This window comes from Haematobia irritans, chromosome 4, assembly GCF_050003625.1.
Source record: "Haematobia irritans isolate KBUSLIRL chromosome 4, ASM5000362v1, whole genome shotgun sequence".
In the NCBI taxonomy this organism is placed as follows: Eukaryota; Metazoa; Arthropoda; class Insecta; order Diptera; family Muscidae; genus Haematobia; species Haematobia irritans.
In genome coordinates, this window is record NC_134400.1 from 122,472,704 (window position 1) to 122,495,134 (window position 22,431).

The 22,431-nt window shown below is 33.0% G+C and overlaps 1 protein-coding gene and 2 long non-coding RNA genes across 7 annotated transcripts in view; 2 read left to right on the forward strand and 1 right to left on the reverse strand.

Moving 5' to 3' along the window:
• Nucleotides 1–22,431, forward strand: part of LOC142237055 (protein alan shepard-like) — a 1,108,257-nt gene that overhangs the window by 172,761 nt on the left and 913,065 nt on the right. The gene's annotated exons all lie outside the window — the stretch shown is intronic.
• Nucleotides 5,839–6,471, forward strand: LOC142237057 (uncharacterized). Its single transcript, XR_012722314.1, has 2 exons — nt 5,839–6,044; nt 6,100–6,471. It is a non-coding gene; the product is annotated as an uncharacterized LOC142237057 (long non-coding RNA).
• Nucleotides 6,064–6,900, reverse strand: LOC142237058 (uncharacterized). Its single transcript, XR_012722315.1, has 2 exons — nt 6,493–6,900; nt 6,064–6,433 (listed from the first exon to the last, which is right to left on the reverse strand). It is a non-coding gene; the product is annotated as an uncharacterized LOC142237058 (long non-coding RNA).

The following is a 22,431-nucleotide window of genomic DNA, read 5'->3' on the forward strand; positions in this document are numbered from 1 at the left end:
ATATATATGTTTACTCGAAAATTGTAAATTTATATATGTTTACATTCACACATATAATTTTTATGAAACATGCATGCCCCAAACATAATATATTCTAACATATTAACATATGTGTTCCAAACATTTAGTGTTAGTTTGACAATATTACATGTTTGCACTTAAATATATTGTGTTTAAAAATTGTGCCCGAAACACATTTTGTTTATATCGAAACATATTTAACGGATTTGCAGGATATAATATAGTCGGCCCCGCTCGACTTTAGACATTTCTTACCTGTTATACCCTCCACCATTGGGTGTGGGTTTTTTAACTTTGTCATTTCGTTTGTAACACATCGAAAATTGGTCTAAGACCCCCTAAAGTATATATATTCTGGATCGTGGTGAAATTCTGAGTCGATCTAGCGATGTCCGTCAGTCTGTGGAAATCACACTAACTTCCGAACGAAACAAGCTATCGACTTGAAACTTGGCACAAGTAGTTGTTATTGATGTAGGTCGGATGGTATTGCAAATGGGCCATATCGGACCACTTTTACGTATAGCCCCCATATAAACGAACCCCCAGATAGATATGTCTTGCGGAGGCTCTAGGAGAAGCAAATTCCATCCGATCCGGTTGAAATTTGGTACGTGGTGTTAGTATATGGTCTCTAATATTCACGCTAAAATTGGTCCAGATAGGTCCATAGTTATTTATAGCCCCCATATAAACCGATCCCTAGATTTGACCTCCGAAGCCTCTTGGAAGATCAAATTTCATCCGATCAGGTTGAAATTAGGTACGTGGTGTTTATATATGGCCTCTAATATCCATGCAAAAATTGATCCATAATTATATATGGACCGACAAGAAAAAGTCGCTGGGGGCCAGATCTGGAGAATACGGTGGGTGGGGAAGCAATTCATGAATTTTTGCCATCGTTCTCAATGACTTGTGGCACGGTGCGTTGTCTTGGTGGAACAATATTTTTTTTTTCTTCATATGGGGCCGTTTTGCCGCGATTTCGACTTTCAAACGCTCCGATAACGCCATATAATAGTCACTGTTGATGGTTTTTCCCTTCTCAGGATAATCGATAAAAATTATTCCATGCGCATCCCAAAAAACAGAGGCCATTACATTGCCAACGGACTTTTGAGTCTCCACTCTTCGGAGACGGTTCACCGGTCGCTGTCCACTCAGCCGACTGTCGATGGGACTCAGGAGTGTAGTGATGGAGCCATGTTTCATCCATTGTCACATATCGACGGAAAAACTCGGATGTATTACGAGTTAACAGCTGCAAACACCGCTCAGAAACGTCAACACGTTGTTGTTTTTGGTCAAATGTGAGCTCGCGCGGCACCCATTTTGCACAGAGCTTCCGCATATCCAAATATTGATGAATGATATAACCAACACGTTCCTTTGATATATTTAATGCCTCTGCTATCTCGATCAACTTCATTTTACGGTCATTCAAAATCATTTTGTGAATTTTTTTGATGTTTTCGTCGGTAACCACCTCTTTCGGGCGTCCATTGCGATCACCTTCCTCCGTGCTCATTTCACCACGCTTGAATTTTGCATACCAATCAATTATTGTTGATTTCCCTGGGGCAGAGTCCGGAAACTCATTATCAAGCCAAGTTTTTGCTTCCACCGTATTTTTCCCCCTTCAGAAAACAGTATTTTATCAAAACACGAAATTCCTTTTTTTTCCATTTTTTTCACAATAACAAAAGTTGCTTCACAAAAGGCGCTCTATCTCACAAACTAATTGACTTACAGACGTCAAATTTTGACACGAATCATTTGAAGGTTGGTACTATATAAAAATATTATGGATTTAATACTAGCGACGTCATCTATGTGCCAGACCGGGGACTTATCAGCCAACCTGTTAGGACATGTCCTTGAGAAAGTAACCAAGATTTCCATTGAATAGTAAGTGCTTACCAGTTACATACAAGATTATTTGTTAATGGTACAGTTGTGTCGATCTTAAGTATGAACATTTTAAAAAACCAATAAAGCGATTTTCGATAACTAATATTTGTTTATGTTGTCTAATCCTGAAATATGGAGGCATCCCTCGTATTTAAATTTTTTTTTACTGGTTTTATAACACATTTCGATATTTCTATCAGTTTAAATATAGTAGCATATTTTGGATCAGAAATCTTATTACAATCTGTGCATAGAAATGTCAAAGAATTTGTTAATCCAAAATTCGAGAAACATACACTGTGCTCTCATTAAGAACAGTAAAGGACCAATACAATTTGTGAGTGTATCTATGAGTTTCCAAAGGATTTGCATTTGATTGAATATACGAGACAAAGATTTAAAATTTCTATTAATTGAAAGCACTTCGTTCCATTTGATTTGTAGACATATGTCTTAGGGTTTTCAACATTTTGTATATTGATGATATTTGTTAAATTACTTTCATATATAAGAAATAATTTTATAAACTTGCTATAATTGCTGCATGTACTGTTGTTGTGATATCTCAGCAAACAAAATTGGAAGTTGTTCCACAAACATTCCTTTTTTAGAACATCGCGTATACCCCACAATTCTTTCCACTTTGAACTAGTCTTAGAAAATACGCTAGTTGGCTGTTCTTGTCATCCCATGTCAAGTTGGTTTGCTCGCAGCCCACAAAGGAAGACCAGCGTCCTTTCATTGTGTTTGACATTGACTCGTAAATATATGAAGAAAGCGGGGGAAAACAACCGCAACGATGTGATTCGTGCCGTGTGCTCCTTCTTTAGCCGGCAACATCCTCATTATCTATTAATCCATAATGTCCAGGTATCCAATACGGAGTAATATGCTGTTCAGTGACAGCGGCTCGTACCAAACTTTTCGCAGTAAATATCATTTTCGATACGTCGGTATAAGTGTTTAGATCTCCGAAATGTATACGACTTTCTTCCCAATTCTCGATACTTTGTATAATCGATTGCAATTTGCCCAAATGAGTGTACCTATAATCTGCGTCTCCAAGCGAGTCTAGGCTCTTCAGTTTCATGAGTATCACTTCAGCTGTCTTTCTGATATGCAGATCAAGTGGGCAGACTGCCATCGATACCTCCAGAGCTGCGGTGGCCTTTGTTCTCATTGCACCAGTCATATAAATAAAAGCTCTCCTGTTTATTCTGTTGAATTTCTTCATATGATTCCGATGGTTATTAATGGTCCATCAGACGTGGCATCTATACACAGAAAAAAGTATCACTAAAATATTTCCAAATAATAAGTTAATTGAGGCTGAAAATTTTTTCAATTAAAAAATTAATTGATGCAATAAACTTTTCAATCAAGCTAAAAAAAATTAAGTCAATTAGGTTAATGATTGAAAATTAATTAAATTAATTGATACAATTAAATTGTTAATCAAACTCGGAAGACTAAGTCAATTAAAAAATTATTACATTTTTTAAATTTTTAATAAAACTCAACTTTTTTTTATCAAAATAATAAAATATCATTTTTTAATCAAATTAAGAACACACGGTGAATTTTTTTTCGCGGTTTTTATAAAACACTTAATTTATCCAATTAACATTTTAATTAAAACAAGTAAATACGGCCGTAAGTTCGGCCAGGCCGAATCTTATGTACCCTCCACCATGGATTGCATAGAAACTGGTACTAAAGACTGTCATCCAGAATCGAATTTTTGAAAAATTTTCTATAGAAATAAAATCTTGACAAAATTTTCTATAGAAATAAAATCTTGACAAAATATTCTATAGAAATAAAATTTTGACAAAATTTTCTATAAAAATAAAATCTTGAAAAAAAATTTGTATAGTAATGACATTTTGACAAAATTTTCTATAGTAATAAAAATTTGTCAAAATTTTCTATAGACCGATATGGACCAATTTTGGCATGGGTGTTAGGGGCCATATACTAGCAATGTACCGAATTTGACCACATACCTAATTTCAACCGGATCGGATGAATTTTGCTCCTCGAAGAGCTCCGGAGATCAAATCTGGGGAACGGTTTAAATGGGGGTTACATATAATTAAGACCGCTATGGACCAAGTTTCGCATGGTTGTTAGAGACCATATACTAACACCACGTACCAAATTTCAACCGAATCGGATGAATTTTGCTCATCCATGAGGCTTCGGAGGTCAAATCTGGGGATCGGTTTATATGGGGGCTATATATAATTATGGACCGATGTGGACCAATTTTTGCATGGTTGTTAGAGACCATATACTAACACCACGTACCAAATTTCAGCCGGATCGGATGAAATTTGCTTCTCTTAGAGGCTCCGAAAGCCAAATCGGGGGATCGGTTTATATGGGGGCTATATATAATTATGGACCCATGTGGACCAATTTTTGCATGGTTGTTAGAGAGCATATACCAACACCATGTACCAAAGTTTAGCCAGATCGGATGAAATATACTTCTCTTAGAGGTTCCGCAAGCCAAATCTGGGGGTCTGTTTATATGCGGGCTATACGTAAAAGTGGACCGATATGACCCATTTGCAATGCCGTCCGACCTACATCAATAACAACTACTTGTGCCAAGTTTCAAGTCGATAGCTTGTTTCGTTCGGAAGTTAGCGTAATTTCAAGAGACGGACGGACGGATATGCTTAGATCGACTCAGAATTTCACCACTACCCAGAATATATATACTTTATGGGGTCTTAAAGGGTGATACGTTCAAAATTTGGTCAAGGGAAAGCGCGTGTAAATCGGTGAAATCGTTTATTTAAAAAATCAAATTAAATTGCTTTTTCAAGTTCAATTAGTATAAAATTCAGGAAAAATATTCAGTTCCAAATCCGAATTGCCGGGCCTCAAGCTTGACACCTGCCATCAGATTTTGTACAGCCACCTTGTCCACCTTCTTCGCCGCAGAAAGCTAGTTTGCCTTGAACTGCTGCTGGTCCTTAGCAGTTTTTTTGGTCTTCTTTAGGTTCCGCTTGACAATAGCCCAGTATTTCTCAATTGGGCGGAGCTCTGGCGTGTTGGGAGGGTTCTTGTCCTTGGGAACCACCTGCACGTTGTTGGCGGCATACCACTCCATGGCCTTTTTACCGTAATGGCAAGATGCCAAATCCGTCCAAAACAGTACGGAACAACCGTGTTTCTTCAGGAAAGGCAGCAGACGTTTATTCAAACACTCTTTCACGTAAATTTCTTGGTTGACAGTCCCGGAAGCTATGAAAATGCTGCTTTTCAAGCCACAGGTACAGATGGCTTGCCAAACCAGATATTTCTTTGCGAACTTTGACAGTTTTATTATTTTATTTTCGCGATGCGTGAACAAAATTTTGATACGCTGCTCTTCTTGCTTGGACGGCATTTTGACAACTGAAGAGTGAATTCCAAAATCAAAATAGGAGCAACATTCTACACACACAGACCTTCAAAATGAGGGGTGTTTTTTAAATGCAAAATTGAAAGAAATACGTCAAGTTTATATTGACCAAATTTTGACCGTATCACCCTTTAGAGCAATATTTCGATGTGTTACAAACGGAATGCCAAAGTTAATATACCCCCCATCCTGTGGTGGAGGGTATAAAAATTAATCTATGTCGTTTGCAAACCTCAATTAAATATTTAACTGATCTTGCTAAATAGTTCAACTGGATAATTAATTGAATCTATTAAAAAATTAATTGATGTTTGCAAATTAATTGAAACAATTAAAAATTAATTGGATTTTTCAAATCAATTAAATTTTTAATCAAACCTTCTTTTATGTCCAATTAAAAGTGTGATTGAAGACATTTCAATAAAAAAAATGATCTACTAATTTCGCGATTGAATCAGAAAAAAAAAAATTATATGTGTCTGGGGGGTTACTCTGTATTGCGATGCGTAAGAAAAATTGTCGCGAATCTAGTAATTGGTACTCAGTAATTCGTTTTCGTATCTACCTTGCGCATCTAGTTTTCGCAAATCTGGCATCACCGCACTCTATAATGCGAAAGCGTATGTCAAACTCGTTCGTTGATCGCAAAAATCGTGCGCAAACAAAATAGCAATCGCAAAGTAACAAATATGTAAGTAAGCACAATTAAATTTTTATATTTGTATCTAAATTGTTTATTGTTTTAGGGAAAAACCAAAAAAGTTACAGACACAGCAACGTCAGTTCCAAACTTTGGTAGACTTTATGGTCTCTTCCGCAGTTACCTCAAATTGTATGTGCTTGGGACAAAGTATTCGTTCAATCACCTCGCAAACTTCTTTTAAGCAGCGCGACATAGATTGCTCTGATAGTCCTAAAAGATGGTCTTGGCCGATTTGTAGATAACCACCTTGTCCAAGCAATTTCAAAGCAGCGGCCACTTTTATTGGAGTTGGAATGGCTGTGGATTTATTTGGAACGACAAGGTCGTCTTTAATAGCGTTTAATACATACATAAACGCATCTTTATTAAGACGAAATCTATAAAAATTAAATATTCAAAAACGTTTGTCACATAATTTGAGTTTCCATTTTCTTACCCGTGGTCACTTAGGGAGAGTATATTTGACCGATCTCGCAAAATTCTTCTTGTAATTCGTTCATGTTAATTTTCTTCAAACCATAACGCTATCGAATCCATAATTATTACTTTTTTGTTATAAACGATTAGCAAGTTTTAAAAGAACACGCACCGAACGGAAGATTGTTTAAAATGTTTTTATTTACAATTTTTTGACATTTCTTTTTATCATTTTCGTTATTGTTTACATTGTGCAGCCAGCGTTGTCATATTTTCGCTTTATTTTGCTAAAGCGTTACCATATTTTCAGTTTACTTTGCGAAAGCGTTTGCGCAAGTGATACAGAGTACCGAATTGTACTCTTAACGCATTTAACTATCGCATCGCATTTGCTTTCGTATCGCAATACAGAGTAACCCCCCTGGTCTTACAACTGATTCAAACACCTAGTAAAAGAGGGAGGGCGTCATTCACCAACGTTCTCAACCAGTTTTTGGCACGCATACGGTGCCACATACTCGTTCACAGAAAAAATGTTCAACAAAATATTTCCAATTAAAATTGTAATTGACGTTTCAAAAATATTCAAATTAAAATTTAATTGAGTAAAAAAAAAAAATTAATGAAAACAAAAATCAATCCCAAGAATTACTAATATCAATTATCTTTTTGATTGGATCAATTAAATTTTTAATTGACTTTGGTGAATGACACTATCATTTCTGTGATTGAAGACATTTCAATAAAAAATAAATTGGATCAATTATTTTCATGATGGAATCCAAAAATCATTTTTGTTTGTGTATGTCTTCTTTAGTCGAAAAGCCGTAGTTTTTAGCCAGTTTAGTCTAGAGTGTGAAACAACTTCCAAGTTCTTTGTCGATTTGGAGAGACTCAATCTCATTCCTTGAAATTGTGAATCCATATACCCGGCGGTATTTCTTCTCCTAGTAAAGAGCACTAGTTAATCCGTCTTTTCCCACAATTTACCAAAACGATTAACCTAATGTGGGGTGGATTTGTTACCATTTCCTCTTGTAGGCTGTATCCATCACTTTCATTTAAAGGTTCTTAGGAATTTCAAAACATCATATTTTGTTTTTTTCTTTTTTCTTTCTTTCATTTTGCCTGTCTCTTGTCGTTTATCAACAACGGCAAAGGATTTCATAAAAAGCCAGCAAATTTATTATTTATTGCCGGTGAGAGTTTGTTATGTTGTCTGATTTGAATGTGGTTGGGTGGAAAGGATTTTCAAATGATGCATTCATTGCCAGTTTGGCTTGGTGTACGAGTTAAACTTTGACAAGCAAATTACATTCCCTTGTGAGTTTCTGGGTGTGTGTATGTGTGTGTGTGCATGGAATTGGAAGTGTTGGTGTTCTGACAAAGTAAGTGCTAGTGGGAGTGATTTCTTAGATGCGATGAATTATTTGGAATTTTATGTCATTATACTTTGCGGTAACTATACTGAAAAAAAATGTTAGAAAAATAAGTATATATTTTTCAATCAATTCATATTAGCCATATTTTTTCTCACTTGTTAAAGAAAATTTCGTAGTTTAAAGGAAAAAAATTTGTAATTCTGAAGTACAGTGCTGTTCAAAACATTTTCACCATGAACTTAATCTAACAGGTTGGCTGATAAGTCCCCGGTCTAACAAAGAAAAACACATTTTTTGTCAAAATTCTTTTTTATTATTCAACATAGTTCCCTTCAAGAGCGATACAACGATTATAACGACCTTTCAATTTTTTTAAACCATTTTGGTAGTACTCCTTCGGTTTTGCCTCAAAATAGGCCTCAGCTTCGGCGATCACCTCTTCATTGCAACCAAATTTTTTCCCTGCGAGCATCCTTTTGAGGTCTGAGAACAAGAAATAGTCGCTAGGGCCAGATCTGGAGAATAGGGTGGGTGGGCGAGCAATTCGAAGCCCAATTCATGAATTTTTGCCATCGTTCTCAATGACTTGTGGCACGGTGCGTTGTCTTGGTGGAACAACACTTTTTTCTTCTTCATATGGGGCCGTTTTGCCGCGATTTCGACCTTCAAACGCTCCAATAACGCCATATAATAGTCACTGTTGACTCTGACGATTTCATTGCTAAAACAGGGGTCAAACAAGGTTGTCTTCTCTCGCCCCTTTTATTTGCTCTATATTTGGATGATTTAAATGATTTTATTGGCGGTGGAACATACGTGGATAACATAAATATTCGACTATTACTTTACGCTGATGATATTGTACTCTTGGCAAATGAAATAAATGTCTTACAACAGATGATAAATAAACTTGAAAAATACTGCGAACTCTGGAATATGGAGGTCAACTTGGATAAGTCGAAAATAATGATTTTCAAGAGAGGTGGGCGAAATGCAAATGGCGAAAAATGGTTCTATAAAGGTGAACAAATTGATATTACATCCGAATATTGCTACCTAGGAATGATTCTCACACCGAAACTCTCTTTTAGTAAGCATATTCAGAAGAGAAATCAATCAGCAAAAAACAGCATTAATTCAACATGGAAAACTCATCTTTCCAAGGCAAATGTGTCCCTTACGGTAAAATGGAAACTGTTTCTTGCTGTCTGTAGAGCAATCCAATCTTATGGGTCGCAAGTATGGGGGTTCTCACAGTTCGAAGAAGTGGACACCCTTACTTTATTCTTCTTAAAGAAAATATTAAAAATGCCATCCTTCACACCGACTTATATACTCATGCTCGAAACTGGAGTTGAAAATGGACATATGTAGACGTTGAAAACACACTTAAGATATCTGAACCGAGTACTTTTTGATTACAGCGAAGAAAGACTACCCCATATATTGGCAAAACAAGTTTTGAGCCAAAAGTTATTTTGGGCAAAAAACATAATGGACCTCATGACAGAGAATGATGTTGGCCCTCTTGAGATAGTCTCAAAAAATCATTGGATTGTGAAAACGGATTTGCTTTTGCAGAATTTACAATCGAAATATTTTAATTATCATATCGGAAAAGCCACTGAAACTTCCAGATTTTATAGCAAGCTTGATCCAATGGCTGGCTCTTTATATATAAATAACACTTTAACTCCAGACGAAATAATGTGGATATTAAAAGCAAGAAGCAGCATGATTAAATTAAATGAAAATCGCTTTCATCAAAATGGAAATCCCCTTTGTTCAATGTGCAACTTAAATGAAAATGAAAATTTGCAGCATTTCTTATGCAAATGCCCAGCATTAAATGAATTTCGATACCAATATTTCCAAAAGGTTTTGCTTAATGAGAATGAGCTAATACAAATTTTGAATGGTCTCGTGATAAATTGGAAAGTACTTGCAAGCTTTATAAAAACTTGTGTAAATTACAGAAAAGAATTGATGTACGAATTCAATTTTTAATCTTTTAAATTTTTCTAAGAAATAATGTAACATATAAAGGGACTGACGACCATAGGTCATAGTCTTCGGTTTATATCAATACAATTCTTATTTTCTATCTCACTAAACATATATTGCACTGTTTAAATTCAATCAAATAGTTTGTAAACAATTTTGGATAAAATAAAGAATTACTACTACTACTACTACTAGTCACTGTTGATGGTTTTTCCCTTCTCAAGATAATAGATAAAAATTATTCCATGCGCATCCCAAAAAACAGAGGCCATTACTTTGCCAGCGGACTTTTGAGTCTTTCCACGCTTCGGAGACGGTTCACCGGTCGCTGTCCACTGAGCCGACTTTCGATTGGACTCAGGAGTGTAGTGATGGAGACATGTTTCATCCATTGTCACATATCGACGGAAAAACTCGGCTGATAAGTCCCCGGGTGTATTACGTGTCGGGTGTCGGGTGTATTACGAGTTAACAGCTGCAAACACCGCTCAGAATCATCAACACGTTGTTGTTTTTGGTCAAATGTGAGCTCGCGCTGCACCCATTTTGCACAGAGCTTCCGCATATGCAAATACTGATGCTATCTCGATCAACTTCATTTTACGGCCCTTCAAAATCATTTTGTGGATTTTTTTTGATGTTTTCGTCGGTAACCACCTCTTTCGGGCGTCCACTGCGTTCACCGTCCGCCGTGCTCATTTCACCACGCTTGAATTTTGCATACCAATCAATTATTGTTGATTTCCCTGGGGCAGAGTCCGGAAACTCATTATCAAGCCAAGTTTTTGCTTCCACCGTATTTTTTCCCTTCGGAAAACAGTATTTTATCAAAACACGAAATTCCTTTTTTCCCCATTTTTTCACAATAACAAAAGTTGCTTCACAAACTAATTGACTTACAGACGTCAAATTTTGACACGAATCATTTGAAGGTTGGTACTATATAAAAATATGCATTTAATACTAGCGACGCCATCTATGTGTCAGACCGGGGGCTTATCAGCCAACCTGTTAGGTATATCTCCCATAATAATAACTTTATTGTTTCACTTCCACTTAAAAAATAATCGTTATCGAGTGGTATTTCCAAATTCTAATTGGGAAAATTAATGGGCTGTTATTAAAAATTGATATTTCACGAAAAGTAAAGAATCGTATGATTCGACCTGTTCAAAACATTTGCAACTACCTAGCACCCTGTAATATTTTCATTATTTTTGCATTTTCATCATTATTTATGCGTATTTTACCTGAATAGTTATAAGAGACTATAAGAAGATGAATTAAATGTACAAAAATGGCATTTTAGGTATACCGTTTGTAATCATTACTTAATTTGGCAACAAACTAATCGCCATAGGCCTTAATGCCTTTTTTTAATCTATATATAAAATTCAATCTATTTTTGTTTGTATGTTCCGAGTTGGCTCCGAAACGGCTGAACCGATTTACTTGAAACTTTCAGAGATCGTAGGGGGCGTTCATGTGGTGAAAATAGGGTATCTCGTTTTTTGACACCTGGTCGCGGAGGGGGACCTCCCCTTCGTCGGACTTTTTGAAAATTGGACCAAAGTTGACCGATTGGCTTGAAATTTTCATTGAAGATTGGGGTTGGCATCTAGACAAAGATCCGCTACTTTTTATTTCGATATTTGGTGGCAGAGGGGGGCCTCCCCTTTGTTCGACTTTTTTTTAAGTACAGTGAAAACTCTAAAATTCTCTAAATTATCTGAGATTTACAGAGAACATGTGGTGAGGTTATGGAATTAATATGGGGTACCCGATGATTTCATATATGGATGGGGAGGGGGACCTCCCCCTTGCCCTACTTTTTGAAACTTGGAACAAAATTATGCGATTTGCTTGAAATTTTCATTGAATGTTGGGGTTGGCATCTAGACAAAAATCCGCTACATTATTTTTCGATATTTGGTCGGGGAGGGGGACCACCCCTTTGTCCGAATTTTTTTGTTTGAAAGTACAAACAAAACTAAACTCCCCCGACTGAAATTTTGCGGCAAAATGGGTTATGGAATTTATATCAGGTTCTTGATTTTTTAGTAAAAACAAAAGGACATAGGGAGACATCCGCTTCTCTTAAGTACATACAGAGAAACAATTAAACTTTTACCGAGTTACTTGAAATTTACAGAGGACTGGGGAGAGGTTACGATATTAATAGTTGATACCTGATTTTGTGATATTTGAACGGAAGAGAGGCCGTCCTTTTAGGCTTATAATTTGCTTCACATTTTCTGGGACGTTTACAAAAGATACGCTACATCACTTTTCGATATTTAGTCGGGGAGGAGGTCCTCCTCTAAAACTGGAAAAAAATTCTTAAGTTTTCTTGAAATTTCATAGGCAGTGGGGGAAGGTTATGAACGTAGAGGACACTTCCTTCCCCCCCCCCACGCACACTTGCAGGAAAGTTTCAAGAATTTTCAGGGAAGGTTAGGGGTGCTATTCACTACGGTGTTTGTCGATATTGTATCGGGGAAAGTGACGTCCTTTAAAACAATAGAGCAAAATTTAAACATCTTCGATCTACTTGAAATTTACAGGGAACGTGGGAGGAGGTGATTAAATTTATACATGATTTTTAAATTAGCATATGATTTTTCGATATCTGGTTGGGGAAGGGGAAAAGTGAAATAAATTTTGTTGATTTCATTTTCCAACATTTTAGCAAATGTTAATGTGGTAAAAATTTTTAATATTTTTGCTTTTTCGATTTATTGGATGGGAAAAGTAATTCTTTCTATGTTATTATAATATAGTGCTTAATTTTCAGGTATGTTGAGGAGAAGGATACCTTTCCTTGACAAACCACACTTAAAATTCACAAGAAATATTGAAGATTGTCCAACTACTTGAATACAGAACATTATTAAAAAAAATTGGAGGAAAGGGTACACCCTCTCCCGCCGTATTTGTACCTATAAAGTAGTCCGATTTGTTTAAAAGAATCCAAATTCAAATTTGTTTTCAGCATGAAGGATATAGTTGACTAAGTTAACGCACAATGTTCCTCCAAATACGCTTCGGAAGGCGCAGCGAAGCGGGCCGGGTTACGCTAGTAATTCCATAAAATTACCGACAATAAGCATCAACATAAAAAAGAAAAATATCGATGATATTAAAGTTGGGCCATCACAAAGATGAATTTCGGAAGAGTACAATATGCAAAAACCAACTGCGTATCGAGTTATAAACAGTGTATGCACCAAAACTGTACACTGCGGTAGAAGCCTAAGACAACGCCAAAAGAAGATCATATAATCAAAAGAACTATGCAACAATTCAATCAAATATCATTTAAAGAAGTCAAAAATTAAATTGAACTGGGTATATAACGGTAACGAGGTAGAGCATTAGAAGTCGGAGTGCCATTATACAAGAATGTCGAAAATCATCGATTTCTAAGAAAACTAGGTTAGCGCGCCTTCAGTTTTCACAAAAATACCTTAAATGGCCACTGTTCCTATTTTTTCGGTAACGAGGTAGAGCATTAGAAGACGGAGTGTCATTAAATGGCCTCAGGAACTATCCACTGTTCCTATTTTTTCGGTAACGAGGTAGAGCATTAGAAGTCGGATTGCCATTATACAAGAATGTAAAAAATCACCGATTTCTAAGACAGCTAGGTTAGCGCGCCTTCAATTTTCACAAAAATACCTTAAATGACCTCAGGAACTATCCACTGTGCTATATTTTCCTACGACTCAAAATTTAACTTGCATGGATCGGATGGTAGAAAGTTAGTACGAAGGCTGCCAGGAAAGCCTTAATCCAAGAAATGCAAAAAGTTACGTCAATCATGGTGGGGCCAATATTATGGTCTGGGGGTATTTTTCTGGACAAGTTTATGGCCCGTTTTATAGAGTCGAGGGTATTATGCTGTTTGCAGCGCGATGACGACCTCTAGTACACGTGTAATGTGGTAAAACAATGGATTTGCGATGAAAAATTACGGGTGCTTGACTAGACTGTTCAGTCGCTTAAAGTAAAAGTCATAAAAAAAAACTTTCGAAAGCTGTAAAACGAAAAATTGATACGAAATTTTTGCAAAAGACTTACGAAATCTATTTAAACCGGAACCATGGGATTGACCATTTAATCCTAACCAATGACCAAAAGTTGCTCAATAGTAATCAAGCGACAAGTATTAATTATTAACATTTATCGCTAAAAGTTACAAAAATTTTAATTATTTTTAAATATATGTGACCCTTAATATTAGTTGCAAATGTTTTGTACAGGCGAAAACTCTCATTTTATAAAAATTTATAAATTATCAAAAAAAAAAAACAAACAAAAAATATCGTTAAGTCCGTTATTTCCTGAAATCTTTAAAATTGGCATAGTAAACAACAACATTGCATTAAAATTTTAGTTTTAATATTTTTATTTTCATTATAATTATGGTTTATTTTCAACAGCGAATTTGGTGGCAAATGTTTTGAACAGCACTGTATATAACATAGTTTTTGTGATAAACGTTTTTTGTGTAGTATCTAAAATCAATTTCGTAAAGACTAACTTGAAAGAAAAATATTTTTTTCTGACTAACTGTAACTTCTCTCACATCTTTCTTCATTCAAATGAACTTGCAAGGCACAACTTTTAAAGCAATGCAAAGGATCAACAAATCGGATTACTTCCGTCCCATGTAAAATTCAAATTCAAGTTCTTTTTTTAAACTGCTTTTTTTGTGGGGGTACTTTGAAGTTAGTCTAAACAATTTTCTAGAGTGTACTTTTATCCATTCAATGACAAAACCATGTTAAAGTTGCCAGTCCATTCCCTTTCATATAGTTTTTTATTGTTGGGAGATTGATAGAATTCTTGGTGTTCTTGTAGATTTTTAAAGCAGGTACTTCATAAATTTTCTATAGAAATACACTTATGAAAAAATTTTCTATAGAAATCAAATTTTGACAAAATTTTTTACAGAAATAAAAATTTGACAAAATTTTCTATAGAAATAAAATATTGAGAAAATTTTCTATAGAAATAAAATTTTGAGAAAATTTTCTATAGAAATAAAATTTTGAAAAAATTTTCTATAGAAATAAAATTTTGACAAAATTTTCTATAGAAATAAAATTTTGACAAAATTTTCTATAGAAATAAAATTTTGACAAAATTTTGAATTTGAATGATAAAAAAAATTTCTACAGAAATAACATTTTGACAAAATTTTCTATAGAAATAAAATTTTCTATAGAAATATATTTTTGACAAAATTTTCTATAGCAATAAAATTGTGAAAAAAATTTTTATAGAAACAAAATTTTAAGAATATTTTCTATAGAAATAAAATTTTCTTATAGAAATAAAATTGTGACAAAATTTTCTATAGAAATAATTTTGACAAAAATTTTTATAGAAACAAAATTTTGACAAAATTGTCTATAGAAATAAAATTTTGAGAAAATTTTCTATAGAAATAATTTTGACAAAATTTTCTATAGAAATAAAATTTTGACAAAATTTTCTATAGAAATAAAATTTTGAGAAAATTTTCTATAGAAATAAAATTTTGACAAAATTTTCTATAGAAATAAAATTTTGACAAATTTTTTTTATAGAAATAAAATTTTGAGAAAATTTTCTATAGAAATAAAATTTTGAGAAAATTTTCTATAGAAATAAAATGTTGACAAAATTTTCTATAGAAATAAAATTTTGACAAAATTTTCTATAGAAATAAAATTTTGACAAAATTTTGAATTTGAATGATAAAAAAAATTTCTATAGAAATAAAATTTTGGCAAAATTTTCTATAGAAATAAAATTTTCTATAGAAATATATTTTTGACAAAATTTTCTATAGCAATAAAATTGTGAAAAAAAATTTTATAGAAACAAAATTTTAAGAATATTTTCTATAGAAATAAAATTTTCTTATAGAAATAAAATTGTGACAAAATTTTCTATAGAAATAATTTTGACAAAAATTTTTATAGAAACAAAATTTTGACAAAATTGTCTATAGAAATAAAATTTTGAGAAAATTTTCTATAGAAATAATTTTGACAAAATTTTCTATAGAAATAAAATTTTGACAAAATTTTCTATAGAAATAAAATTTTGACAAAATGGATAATTTTGACAAAAATTTTTATAGATACAAAATTTTGACAAAATTGTCTATAGAAATAATTTTGACAAAATTTTCTATAGAAATAAAATTTTGAGAAAAATTTTTATAGAAATAAAATTTAGAGAAAATTTTTTATAGAAATAAAATTTTGAGAAAATTTTCTATAGAAATAATTTTGACAAAAATTTCTATAGAAATAAAATTTTGACAAAATTGTCTATAGAAATTAAATTTTGAGAAAATTTTCTATAGAAATAAAATTTTGAGGAAATTTTTCTATACAAATCAAATCTAATATTTAAAAATAAGTCGTGTTTTCCTTTCTGACCCTTTAACTACAGAACGCACGAACCGATTTCCACGGTTTTGCATTCGTTGGAAAGGTCTCTATGAGGTTTACAGCAAAGAACATTAAAGAAAAGCTTCAACGGAAAAGCGGGAAAATCTTTTTTCACATACAGCGTACATTACAAAAATGTATAATATTATTTTTTCACATGAAAATTGTCCGGAGAACGTAGAGGGTAATCATGGTTAGCATGCCCGTCTTGCATACACAAGGTCGTGGGTTCGATTCCTGCTTCGACCGAACACCAAAAAGTTTTTCAGCGGTGGATTATCCCACCTCAGTAATGCCGGGGACATTTCTGAGGGTTTCAAAGCTTCTCTAAGTGGTTTTACTGCAATGTGGAACGCCGTTCGGACTCGGCTATAAAAAGGAGGTCCCTTGTCATTGAGCTTAACATGGAATCGGGTAGCACTCAGTGATAAGAGAGAAGTTCACCAATGTGGTATCACAATGGACTGAATAGTCTAAGTGAGCCTGATACATCGGGCTGCCTAACCTAACCTAGGGTACCTCATTTTTTTATATCTGGTGGGGGAGGGGGACATCCCGACTTTGCCCGACTTTTTCAAAATTGGGCCGTAGGGGAAGGTTATGAAATCAATATGGTGTACTTGATTTTTGTGGTATTTGGACGGGAAGGAGAAGTTCTTGCCCCACACTATAAAACTTGAAGGAAAGTTTACAGATTTTCTTGGAATTGCAGAGAATGTGACGTTCTTTTACAAAAAAATAGAGCAAAATCTAACCTTCTCCGATTTACTTGAAATTGGGAGAAGATGACTAAATTTATACAGGGTACATGATTTGTCGATGTCTGGTTGGGGAAAAAGATTAGTGAAGTTAGGAAGTTTGGGAGCAGGGAGCCGGTTCCCTTTTGCCCAATTTGTTTGAAAACGGAAAGTAGAGGATTGTCGATAAATGGGAAATCGGTACTTAATTTTATGATTTTCCACAGGCTTCTGCCAGACTTTTTAAGTAAAAAACTTAAATGTACATTAAGTTGACAAGCAACGTAGAGGGTGCCTCATTTTCCGGTATATGTTTGGGAAAGGCATGTTCTCCGTGTCCAATACCTAAACAAATATTGTAAATTTTTAAGTACTTTAATTTTTTCAGATTTATTGAACTGTATGTTGAGGAGAAGTATACCTCCCCTTGACAAACCACGCTTGGAATTCACAGAAAATGTAGAAGATTGTTCAACGATTTGAATACAGAACAATTAAAAAACAAAAATTTGGTTATAAGGGAACACCCTCTACCCGACGTTTGGTAAGCCGGTCCGTTTTACATCTGCATATCCGCCCTATTTATGTATATAAACGAAAAAACAAGTAGTACGATTTTTTTTTTAAATGTACGCGACAAGTGTGTGGAAACCATGAAGTGATTAATCAGTACTTCAGTTTTTGTTCCAGACTTCCCCTGACTTTACTCTTTAAAAGAGTTCAAATATTTTCGAATTTGTTTTCAGATCGAAGGATATGGTTGACTAAGTTAACGAAAATATGCTTCGGGAGGCGCAGCAAAGCGGGCCGGGTTACACTAGCTTTTTTATAGAAATAAAATTTTAAGATCATTTTCTAAAGAAATAAAATTTTATGAAAATTTTCTATAGAAATAACATTTTGACAAAATTTTTTAAAGAAATATAATTTTGACAAAATTTTCTATAGAAATAAAATTTTGACAACATTTTTTAAAGAAATACAATTTTGCCAAAATTTTCTATAGAAATAAAATTTTTACAAAACTTTTCATAGAAATAAAATTTTGAAAAAAATTTCTATAGAAATAAAATTTTGACAAAATTTTCGATAGAAGTAAAATTTTTAGAAAATTTTCTATAGAAATAAAATTTTGACAAAATTTTCTATAGAAATAAAATTTTTTGAAAACTTTCTATAAAAATAAAATTTTGACAACATTTTCTATAGAAATAACATTTTGACAAAATTTTTGAAAGAAATACAATTTTGACAACATTTTCTATAGGAATAAAATTTTGACAACATTAAGTTGTAAAATAAGAAATAAAATTTTAAGAAAATTTTCTATAGAAATAACATTTTGACAAAATTTTTTAAAGAAATACAATTTTGAAAAATTTTCTATAGAAATAAAATTTTGACAACATTTTTTAAAGAAATACAATTTTGCCAAAATTTTCTATAGAAATAAAATTTTTACAAAACTTTGCATAGCAATAAAATTTTGAAAAAAATTCTATAGAAATATAATTTTGACAAAATTTTCTATAGAAATAAAATTTTGACAAAATTTTCTATAGAAATAAAATTTTTACCAAATTTTCTATAGAAATAAAATTTTGACAAAATTTTCTATAGAAATAAAATTTTTGACAAAATTTTCGATAGAAATAAAATTTTTGACAAAATTTTCGATAGAAATAAAATTTTTAGAAAATTTTCTATAAAAATAAAATTTTGACAAAATTTTTGAAAGAAATACAATTTTGACAAAATTTTCTATAGAAATAAAATTTTGACAAAATTTTCTATAGAAATAAAATTTTTACCAAATTTTCTATAGAAATAAAATTTTGACAAAATTTTCTATAGAAATAAAATTTTAAGAAAATTTTCTATAGAAATAAAATTTTGACAACATTTTTTAAAGAAATACAATTTTGCCAAAATTTTCTATAGAAATAAAATTTTTACAAAACTTTGCATAGCAATAAAATTTTGAAAAAAAATCTATAGAAATATAATTTTGACAAAATTTTCTATAGAAATAAAATTTTGACAAAATTTTCTATAGAAATAAAATTTTTACCAAATTTTCTATAGAAATAAAATTTTGACAAAATTTTCTATAGAAATAAAATTTTTGACAAAATTTTCGATAGAAATAAAATTTTGACAACATTTTTTAAAGAAATACAATTTTGCCAAAATTTTCTATAGAAATAAAATTTTTACAAAACTTTTCATAGAAATAAAATTTTGAAAAAAATTTCTATAGAAATAAAATTTTGACAAAATTTTCTATAGAAATAAAATTTTTACCAAATTTTCTATAGAAATAAAATTTTGACAAAATTTTCTATAGAAATAAAATTTTTAGAAAATTTTCTATAAAAATAAAATTTTGACAAAATTTTCTATAGAAATAAAATGTTGACAAAATTGTCTACAGAAATAAAATGTTGAAGAGAATTTTATTGAAATAAAGACCATTGCTAAAGTGGCAAGACCATTGTCTCACCTCGAACCATTTCTTTACATTCCATATGCGTCCTTCTTCTTCTCTTGTCAAATGAATGCTCATTACATAATTTAGTTGCATATCTGCCTTTTTTGTGAGTGTGCTTTTTTAGTCTGTTTACATCTGGCATTGATGTTTCATAATAATTTTAATGGACTGTTAAATAGACATAACAACCAACCAAGAAATGACTATGGACAGAAAAAAAACAAGAAAATTTCACTTTTTGAAATTGATGTTCTCATAATAGCAATACGCATTTGTTTTTCAAATCTGGCCATTCGTCTTTAAACCTACTGCTGCTGTGGCTCATCCATGGTGGGAGGATTTTAATGTATCGACATTTATTTTGAGCCTTTGTGCTTGGGCGCAGGCAGCCTTTTGGAGTATGAGACTTTTGTATGTTAGTGAGATGCTTTATTTTCATAATTTTCCATAATGTAAACATTTCATTTTCAAACAAAGGATAATAAATTATTCAAATTATTTCATGCATATATAAAAATTACACAATATAACCAGGTTGTACAAACATACAAGAGACCATAATGTATTGTTCTTTTTTTTTGTATGCCTTTAGTTATATGCCTTTAATTAACTATTTAGTAGTTTAAAGTATGCTGGTGGAATATGATCTCAGACAAAGGATTTCATTACCCAGCTATCAGGTTAAAGCATCATTGGTTGCTATGTTTGTACGTTTAAATTTTATATAAAATTTAAAAATAATTTTAATCCACTTTGTAGATCTACATTTTTGATGCCATCTCATCAAATCCTTCCAATTTTTTTTAAGACTTCTACAAAATCTCTTTAAATCGGATAATGTCCTGGAGCATAGCACAATGTTAGTTAAAAACAAGTAAGTAAAGTAGAAAGTCGGGCGGGGCCGACTATATCATACCCTAAACCTCCCCTACTTAATTAGTAAACATAAGCATTTGTGGGGAATCATTGATATAGGTTTGGGAGATAAACCGCATTTCCATATTTAAGAACATTAAGGGCTACTTTTTTATGGGAGCTTTGGCACAAACTGAGCAGAAATGTCCGATATTATATATAGTTGTAGCTGTAGTTGATTTTCCACCTACAGAGTTATGTTAGGTTAGGTTAGGTGGCGGCCCGATGTTTCAGGCTCACTTAGACTATTCAGTCCATTGTGATACCACATTGGTGAACTTCTCTCTTATCACTGAGTGCTGCCCGATTCCATGTTAAGCTCAATGACAAGGGACCTCCTTTTTATAGCCGAGTCCGAATGGCGTTCCACATTGCAGTGAAACCACTTAGAGAAGCTTTGAAACCCTCAGAAATGTCACCAGCATTACTGATGTGGGATAATAATCCACCGCTGAAAAACTTTTTGGTGTTCGGTCGAAGCAGGAATCGAACCCACGACCTTGTGTATGCAAGGCGGGCATGCTAACAATTGCACCACGGTGGCTCCCACCTACAGAGTTAGAATGTCACTAATATTGAGTTCATTATTAAACAAGTATATACGGCCGTAAGTTCGGCCAGGCCGAAGTTTATGTACCCTCCACCATGGATTGCGTAAAAACTTCTACGACAGACTGTCATTCACAATCGAATTAATTGGGTTGTGGTATCTTAAAACTTCTTAACATTGTTTTCTAATTTGTTAGTTAGTCCATACGTGGTATATATTAGACAAAAAAGTTATATATAGGTAAGTCTACAAATAATTACGAATCGATATGGACTTTTGCACGGTACGTAGAGAGCCAGAATTGAAATTAGGGGGTCGCTTATATGGGGGCTATATATAATTATGAACTTGATATGGACCAATTTTTGTGTGATTGGGGATCGATTTATCTGAGGGCTATATATAACTATAGACCGATATGGACCTAGTTAGGCATGGTTGTTAACAGCCATATACACAGAAAAAAATTTCTCGAAAAATTTTCCAATTAAAATTTTAACAGAGTTTTATAAAATATTCAATTAAAAATTTAATTGATTCAACAAATATTTTAATTGAAACAAAAATCAATCACAAAAATTAATAGTATCAATTAATTTTTTAATTGGATCAATTAATTTTTTAATTGACCGTCAATTAATTTATTAATTGATACTATCATTTCTGTGATTGAAGACATTTCAATTAAAAAATTAATTGGATCAATTAATTTCGTGATTGAATCAGAAAAATTTTTTTTGTGTGTACTAGCACAATGTACCAAATTTCAACTGACTCGGATGAAATTTGCTCATCCAAGAGGTTCCAAAACCAAATCTCGGGATCGGTTTATATGGGGGCTATATATGGTTATGCACTGATATGGACCACTTTTGGCATGGTTGTTAAATTTTCATATACTACCACCACGTACCAAATTTCAACCAGATCGGATGAATTTTGCTTCTCCGAAAGGCACCGGAGGTCAAATCTGGTAATCGGTTTATATGGGGGCTCTATATAATTATGGACTGATATGAACCAATTCCTGCATGTTTGTTAGATACCATATACTAACATCACGTACCAAATTTCAACCGAATCGGATGAATTTTGATCTTCCAAGGGGATCGGTTTATATGGGGGTGGGACCGATTTCGACCAATTTTTGCATTGGTGTTTGAGGCCATATATTAACATCACGTACTAAATTTCAACTGAGTCAGATGAATTTTGTTCTTCCCATAGGCTCCGCAAGCCAAATCGGGGGATCGGTTTATATGGGGGCTATATAATTATGGACCGATGTGGACCAATTCCTGCATGGTTGTTAGAGACCATATACTAACACTATGTACCAAATTTAAGCCGGATCGGATGAAATTTGCTTCTCTTAGAGGCTCCGCAAGCCAAATCGGGGGATCGGTTTATATGGGGGCTATATCTAATTA